Raw genomic sequence first — 8,856 nt, 5'->3', positions numbered from 1 at the left:
AAAGATGTCTCAGTTGGGTGCATTGCTACCCCAAACTAAATTAGGATTATGTTAGTAAGGTGGAATATGTCTGCTCCAGCTTTGTAATTTTTTTCTGCCTCTAGTGATTTCAGAGTAAGGTAGTGAGGCCACCATGGGCAAAACTGTTAGTCTGCATTCTCTTATCCTTCTTAAATAACTCAGTGTTCTTTTTTGTGGTTAGTGTCATTATTTTAATGTGTTACGGAAGATTGAAACTTGAGATTGCTTTCACTTACTTTGGCTCAGTTGTTTCTTTGAGTCATGTTAGGAGGCCCTTTCTGCTGTATGTATGGGGATCGTGGCTTGCTCTCCCTTTGTATGCCTTGAGTATCCACTGTACCTCTAACTTTCTGTAGCCTGTCGTCACACTTTGGCCTCTCCCAGAAAAGGGCATTCTTTCCAAATTTCCTAGCGAAAATCCCAGCTTCTTCTATGTCCTGTTGCCCCCAGGAACTATGTGGTGACCAAGTGTCTTACCAGAGACTTAACATTAAAAGTCCTTTTGCAGAAGTGAATATCCAGGGAGATTTGAAAGAGGAGAAGGTGTAGCTGGGCCACCAGGCTGGTGGCAGGCACAGGCATCATGGGGAAGACAGTGGGAAGCAGGGGAAGAAGAAGGAGATAGAGGCAGTGGTGAGTGAGCACGCCTTGGCAGGTGGAATAGCACTGGGAGGGAAGGAGTGCTGACAGTGACAGTCTCTAAAGATGGGTGGAAGGGTGTGAATGGCAGCTTAAGGGGGCCGGCTCTAGGTGCTGTGGTCTAGGCAGGAGAGCAGAAAAGGAGACAGAAAGGTAGACGGACTTGTGGGAAGCACAGAGTACCCAGAAGGGAGAAGATATGATGTTCCTGAGAAAGTAGGAGTCTGGGAAGAAGTGTGTCACCATAGATTACTCCACTTGAATCCAACTGAGCGAACATTTATTGTCATAGGTATACGACTCCCTATACACCTTCCTCACCCCCTTTTTTCCTCCATGTCCTCATCCCCAGAACCTGTGAATGTGCTACTTTATACTTGGCTGATGTAATTAAATTAATGATGTGGAAATGGGGAGACTATTTTGGATTATCCCAAGAGACCCAAAGCAACCACAGCCTCCTTACAAGGATGAGCACAAGACTCCCGAGAGCATTGAAATTGGAGCTAGTGGGCCACAAGTCAAGGAATGCAGTTGGCTTCTAGAATCCAAGAGGAAAAAGGGGGCAGGTTCATTTTTTGGTTAAAGCCACAAAGCTTGGGTAATTCTCAACGGTAGCAATGAACTGACCTATTGAACAAATACCAAATGTGTTGATGATGGGGGAATACAGAGGTGAATAAGATAATGATGCTTGCCTTTAAAGGATTACTAGATTACCAGCTTAGTGGTCCAAGTCAGTGATCCTCCAACCTGAGTGTGCGTAGAAATTGACTAGATCCCGGGTGGTCCTGAGGGGGTGCTGGTGCTGTTGCTCTGGGGACCATGCTCTGAGTCTGTTCCAGGGGCTGGACAGCCAAAAATGGCAAAGCTTTTTAGTTGTTATGATGGAGAAAATGATCCTGGTTTTGGGCATAGAAAATGGTTGAAATAATTATTAGACTTTAAAGATTTGAAACTTAGTGGTAGAGGGAACTTGGGGCTCCAAACTCTTTTTAGAAGAATTGTTGTGATAACCATCACGATGAGACATGTGAACACAGTGGGCAGCTTATAAAACACTGTGTACAAACGTTAGTCGTCTCTTTAGATGTCAGATGAGAGCAGGTTTGGCAAGAAAGTACACATGTCAGTCCAGACTCATACTCTTATTTGCTAAACTGAAGTAAAGGAAGGAATCTTTGGGTGAAAAAACATCCTAGTGTTTAAGTGCTTCGTTTTGGTACAATTCTAAAGCACATGTGGAGTGGAACACTTGAAAGCAGACTTACAGAGGATAAAGTAAGTCACCTGTATTCTGGTAATTCAAAGAGAAGCAGGAACTAGCGCTTTTCCAGGAGCTGGGGTTGACTCGATGTTTCTGGGGAGTCTGTGCAAACTTTTGTCTCCCCTCGGTGTTATAGAAAAGCTCCACTGTATGCTCTTGCATTGTGCACTGTTACTGATACTCTATAGCTTCATCGTCTAATAATTCCACTCACACGAGGGAACACTGTACCATAAAGCAATAGTTCTCAACCAGGGGTAATTTTGCCTTCCAGGAACATTTCACAATGTCTGGAGACAGTTTTTTCTTGTCGTGACTGGGGTGTGGGTTGCTACTGGCATCTAGTGGGGATTGGCCAGGGATGCTGCTCAGAACGCCACGATACAAAGGAAGCACTCTTCGCAAGAATTATGTGGCCTGAAATGTCCACAGTGCTGAGTTTGAGAAACCTGGCTGCAGAGTGGGGGAGTTTTTAATTTTTACTGGTCATCAAAATCACCTGGAAGGCTTGTTAAACCAAAGATCGCCCCCACCCTCCACCAAATTTCTGGCTTAGTAGGTCTGGGAGGAGACTGAAAATTTGCATTTCTAACAAGTTTTCAGGTGATGGTAATGCTGCTGGTCTGGGAGCCACATTTCGAGAACACTAGCCATAGGTTTAACAACTACACAACTGTGACTGGTCTCATAGAAAGTATTACTTCCATAATTGTGTCCTCACCCATATTTAGTGAGACGTATATCTCTGGTGTGTTGCAAACGTCTGTTGGGCACGGGCTAGATCTCCCCCTTCCTTTGGCGTGTTCTGGGATGCTAAGAACAGGCTTCTCATTACTGTGGGCCGGATGATTTCATTTGGCTCTGTGGGCTTGGCACCATGTAAATGGCTCTGAGGACATATGCGTGAATTGTTGGCTTGGGGCAGGTGGATGGAGAGTGGGGAGAGATGGGATGGCCTTACTGGTGTTGGGGAAGGCTTAACTTTTTACTGTCTTCACACCAGCAGACCCTAAAGAGGCGGGGGGTATCCCTATGCTCCTGGGTTCTCCAAGGATTATTTCTCCCACCCTGTCCCATGTCATCATCACCTGTCCATTCAGCATGGGGCCAGAGCTCACCCATCTCTGATACACATTATCTTGAGACCTTGGCTAGAGGTCCTGGATTCAACACAGGGAAAACTGAGGCAGGGTTGGGAATGAAAGGGAAGCCAGACCCAGGCATGGGCTAGACCAAGAAGGGCCTAGAGCCTAGGGCAGAAACCAAGGAACCCTTTGACCCTGGGGCTCAAAATGAGGCAGGAGGTCAGAGAGATTGGGAAAGGCTGGGGATGAAGTGCCCAGGGTGGGAGAGTTCACAGCTGAAGTGAGGCCAATCTTTGAAGCCTCTTGTGACTTCTGCTGGGTCAGCAAAAAAAAAAAAAAAAAAAAAAAACCCAAAAACAAAAAAAAAACAGGTGCCCATCTTTTAAGTGCTAAATTGGTTAACACGTCTGATGGGGTTGACTTCAGGGTGTGAGTAAAACAGCGCATGTTTTCTCGGTGGAGGATGGAGAACGGCTCCGGCTCCGAGCATTTCAAAGGTACTGCTGGTCTTCTTTTTCTTAGGCTGGACACTAGTATTTATTTTATTGCTATTTTAATACTTAAAAGGCCTTGTATTTGATCATAGTCAATGTGTAACAACTGTAGAATAACAGATGACATTATTCAAGCATCTCCTTTTCCTCTCAAGACTGCTGCAAGGTAACTTTCTCCCTTTCTCAGAAATAAGGACGTGGGACCTGGGAGGCGTCCTTTGTGTGAGCGTCCCACTGGACTTTGTGCCCAGTTGGCTCTGTCCTAGTCTGCACTCCGTTCGTGGAGGCGTGAGGCAGTTTGGGTCACGGGTTTCCAGGGCTCCTGCTGATCATTCTGGAGTTCTCCCTGTCACCCCCAGTAATGGGTTGTCACAACTCTGCTCCAGCTTGCTAAAATCTAGCCATCTCTTTAGGAGAGTATTGTTTTGTGTGTGTGTGTGTGTGTGTGTATGTGTGTGTGTGTGTTTGGCTTTCCTTCAAATATGACAAAATTCTCAAATCATAAACATGGCCATTCAGTTCCTCCTAACTTGCAAATCTGGGGAAGGGAAAACTCTGAAAATTAAACTTGGTAGCCCCTTTAATGGGCATGCCTATCCCTGGTGAAAAACTGCAGTGCACAGTCCCACCCCCATCACCGGGCATGCCTCTGGCATGTGGGAGTCCCCTCTTCACCTCTGTGAGTGAGAGTCACCCCAGTTTTCTTGAAACCTGTGCTGTATCACTCAAGAATGTTCCGGCCTCATCCACACGGTTGGAGTCGGGTCTGAGTGGCACCTTAAAATTGAGTTTATAACACTGACGGGTCACGGAGGAGGAGAGGCCTGGGCAGAAGTGGAGCCAGCAACAGAACCAGGTAAAGAGGTAGAAGGTGGAGCCCACGGTTTAGGGGTCATAAGGGCCTAGGAATCCTGGGTTGACACCCACGTCAGTGCACCCTGGTGTTGGGGGGGTGCAGTCACAGCATCTTAAGAAGTCAAGAACAGAGTGGCTAGTCCAACCTAATAGTTTTTACAGGACAAACACTGATAGGAAAGCAGGGCTGTGTCCGTGGGCTAGAGCCAAACGAGATGTGTGTTGATTTTTCCTTCTGAAACCCAAGTTGGGATGCAAAACTTCTCAGAACTTTCTTTGAAAAAAAATTTTTAAATGTTTATTTATTTATTTATTTATTTATTTTTGAGAGAGAGTGTGAATGGGGAAGGGACAGAGAGAGAGAGGGAGACCCAGAATCCAAAACAGGCTCCAGGCTCTGAGCTGTCAGTACAGAGCCTGAAATGGGGCTGGAACTCACCAGCTGTGAGGTTATGACCTGAGCCAAAGTCGGACACTTAACCGACTGAGGCACCCAGGCGCCCCTCAGATCTTGTGTTTAAATATGGAACTTTAAATGTGTCCTCAAATTCTTTTTCTTCTTCTCCGTTTGTATCCAAGAAACTTAGTGCTGTTTGGTTAGAACCCCCAGACCCCCTTTGTAGCCAGCTGGGCCTGGAGTTGCTTTGCTGGGGAGTAAAATGTCCGTGGTTGAAGCCGGGTCACCAGACGTCAGCGTGTGCCTGCCTCAGAGGCCACTTCCCTCTCAGCAATGCCCACTAGGTGACGCCTGTGAATGAAACAGGCTTTCCAGAGTACAGGCTTCCTCTGTTCTTCCCTTTCCCAGGCCCACTTCTGGCCGAGAAGATGCTTAAGTGGCAGGCATCTGAAGAAAGGTCTCTGTGCCTAATGCTCAAGCGAGAGGGCATGTGAGGATCTCAGTCAGCCGCTCTCTTGTCACAGGAGATTGGTATCTCTGCTTGGTGTCTGTGATGATTCGTGTACAGAAGCAGGAAAACAGCCGCAAACCCTGCATAACCCAAACAGCTTTAGACTTCTGGGCAGGTGTACAACCGCTTTATAGGTGCCAACAAAATTCTCCCAGCGAAGGTGATTTACAATGGTCTCAGGGTGGCGAACGTAATATGTGAGCATTCTGGAAGGAGGGTTGGAAGCAGGTGTGATGTCTTTCTTTCTTTCTTTCTTTCTTTCTTTCTTCCTTTCTTCCTTTCTTCCTTTCTTCCTTTCTTCCTTTCTTCCTTTCTTCCTTTCTTCCTTTCTTCCTTTCTTCCTTTCTTCCTTTCTTCCTTTCTTCCTTTCTTCCTTTCTTCCTTTCTTCCTTTCTTCCTTTCTTCCTTTCTCCCTCCCTCCTTCCTTTCTCCCTCCCTCCTTCCTTTCTCCCTCCCTCCTTCCTTTCTCCCTCCCTCCTTCCTTTCTCCCTCCCTCCTTCCTTTCTCCCTCCCTCCTTCCTTTCTCCCTCCCTCCTTCCTTTCTCCCTCCCTCCTTCCTTTCTCCCTCCCTCCTTCCTTTCTCCCTCCCTCCTTCCTTTCTCCCTCCCTCCTTCCTTTCTCCCTCCCTCCTTCCTTTCTCCCTCCCTCCTTCCTTTCTCCCTCCCTCCTTCCTTTCTCCCTCCCTCCTTCCTTTCTCCCTCCCTCCTTCCTTTCTCCCTCCCTCCTTCCTTTCTCCCTCCCTCCTTCCTTTCTCCCTCCCTCCTTCCTTTCTCCCTCCCTCCTTCCTTTCTCCCTCCCTCCTTCCTTTCTCCCTCCCTCCTTCCTTTCTCCCTCCCTCCTTCCTTTCTCCCTCCCTCCTTCCTTTCTCCCTCCCTCCTTCCTTTCTCCCTCCCTCCTTCCTTTCTCCCTCCCTCCTTCCTTTCTCCCTCCCTCCTTCCTTTCTCCCTCCCTCCTTCCTTTCTCCCTCCCTCCTTCCTTTCTCCCTCCCTCCTTCCTTTCTCCCTCCCTCCTTCCTTTCTCCCTCCCTTTCTTTCTCTCTCCTTCCTTCCTTCCTTCCTTTCTCTCTCCTTCCTTCCTTCCTTCCTTTCTCTCTCCTTCCTTCCTTCCTTCCTTTCTCTCTCCTTCCTTCCTTCCTTCCTTTCTCTCTCCTTCCTTCCTTCCTTCCTTCAACTGTACCAGTGGTTCCTGTACTGAAGGCACATCACAGTCACTAGAAGGGATTGTTAAGTTATGGATTTTTGGGTCTCACTCAGAGATCCTGGTTTCGTAAGTCTTGGGTGAGGTCTGAGAATTTGCATTTCTAACAGGTTCCCAGGTGATGTTAATGCTCCTGTTTTTGGGGAACCTCGCTCAGAGAACCCCTCTTTGACAGCATTGTTGAGAGTATGTGGGTGAGAGAAAATGTGTGGACGGAGGCCTGGGGGCTGGGAGCTGGGCCACTGGGCATGGGCTAGGGGACACCCAACTAGGGATGTGTGTAAAGAGAGATTGTGTCTCCCCTCTCGCCAAGTCCTTCCCCGCCTCGTGCAGCCTTTCAGATGCAATGTGTGTAGCAGCACTTGGTGCTTTCGTTTAGATGTATCGACCAGGCAGGGATAAGTTAAATCTCATGGCAAGTCAGGGACAAATAACCAGGCAGCGGGGCCATTGTTTGAGATACATGGAGCTGATCTATTTAAATTTGCTTGATTGTTTTTCTGGTAGGGAAATGAAATGTTCTCTCTCTACCGCAGGTGTTGAAGCGCCTTTTTTTTTTTTTTTTAAATGGCTAAACAGTTAAAGTGACAGTCAAGTCAAGGGTAGGGAGATTATGTGAGCTACATTCTTAGCCAGTGGTTTCTTTCTGAATGTCCTAATTGGAACTCCTTTGGTTCTTCATACGGGGCGAGAGTGGGTGTGTGGGGGTATCCACAAATAATCCCATTACACCCCAAACTACTCCTGAAGTGTGTGTCAGCATTGCTCAAAGCATCCTTATGTGGGCTAGCTTCTTCCTACAGGTTTTTTTTGAATGTTTGTTCTTTTTTTTTTTTTTTTCCTAAGTCTTCTGTGCAGTACAAGATAGGTTAGTTTGATGGTTTCCATTCCACAATTGAGGGCTGTGGTCCAGGGCAGTTAAATTATAAGCCAAAAAAGTTAGGTGGTTTAGGATCCAAACTGGAAAGAAGTCATCCTAGACTTAAGGTTCCAGGATCCCTCTCCTCCTTCCACCCCTCCTTTCTACCTGACTCCTTTCTTTAAAAGAAAAAATTATTTATTTTGGGGAGAGACAGAGAGAGAAGGAGAGAGAGAGAATTCCAAGCAGACTCCAGGCTCAATGTGGAGCCCAATACGGGGCTTGATCCCGTGGCCCTGGGATTGTGACCCGAGCTGAAATCAGGAGTCAGATGCTTAACCTACTGAGCCACCCGGGCACCCCTCCACCTGGCTTCTTTAAAGCGACTCTTGGGGAAACCTCCACCAGGTTTGCTCTGGTTGTATCTTACACCCAGTTATAAAGTTGGGGTACCATTAAGACCCTGGATTTCCCTCCCATACTGAAATAGCCCTCAGATTGATAGAAAGGCAGGCAGGCAGGCATTTTCCTCTCTATCTTTCACATAATGACCGTGAAATCCTTTCCATAAGAACATAGAGGTTTTGTTCTGTTCTGTTTCTAATTTCAGAACAATAAGTTTCTGATGCACCACCACCCACCGGAAAAAGAGCACACAGTGACTGACAAGGTGAGGTCTTTGTTTGGTAGTATTTCAAATCTTGGGCTTTCTGAAATCCCTAACACCCTGGCTATAAATCACTAAAAGGTGGATGTTCTCTAAAATGAATTTTGCATGAAATGTCAGCCAGAGTCTCGGGGACAGCTACAATATTTACGACTGGTGGTATTTCTTAGGGGAGGTAAAAGAAAATGAAGCCAATATAGTTGAGCTTAGTACATGGGGGCAGGGAAGAAAGGGAAGATAGCAAAATTTGTTTCACTCACCCACATACTTTGTTTCCACCATTTTCAGTGCAAATACAATCTGTGGTGCTCAAAGCAAAGGGTTTAGGAGTGTGGTCCATATGGGAACAGTACAGTGGGCAGACAGTGGGCAGCTGGGTAAAAGGAAGATAAATCCAAAACAACTACAGGAAGGTACTTGTTCGTAGGCAAATTGTTTTACTATATACTCTATTTCTGAAAGACCCTCTGACCCTAGTTACAGCGTTTGGTCTTAGGCCTTCAAAAGCAAAGGGTTCCGTTTATTTGGGGGAGGAAATATTACAGAGGCAAGGCAACAAGCCACATGTCCTCGTTACTGATAGGAAAACACACAAAACATCTCTGCCTATCGGAAGGCTTCCACGTCTGACACTGACTTACATTTTCAACCTTTTCTCTGACTGGTCTTCCTTACTAATTGCCCACTAGTTACATGGGTCTCTTGGGTATTTCTGTTCTGCTTCTTTGCTTAAAACCTGTCTCCATAGGATACATTTCTCTTCCTTCCTCTCTGCTCAGGTGGTTCTTGCCCATTAAAAATGTCTTTATGGAGATAACTCCCTGTCATAGCTTAGGCTGCTCCAACACATACTACAGACTGAGT

This window comes from Felis catus, chromosome D4 (assembly GCF_018350175.1).
Source record: "Felis catus isolate Fca126 chromosome D4, F.catus_Fca126_mat1.0, whole genome shotgun sequence".
Lineage (NCBI taxonomy): Eukaryota > Metazoa > Chordata > Mammalia > Carnivora > Felidae > Felis > Felis catus.
The sequence above is the reverse complement of the archived record's forward strand: the minus strand, read 5'-3'. Positions refer to the sequence as shown.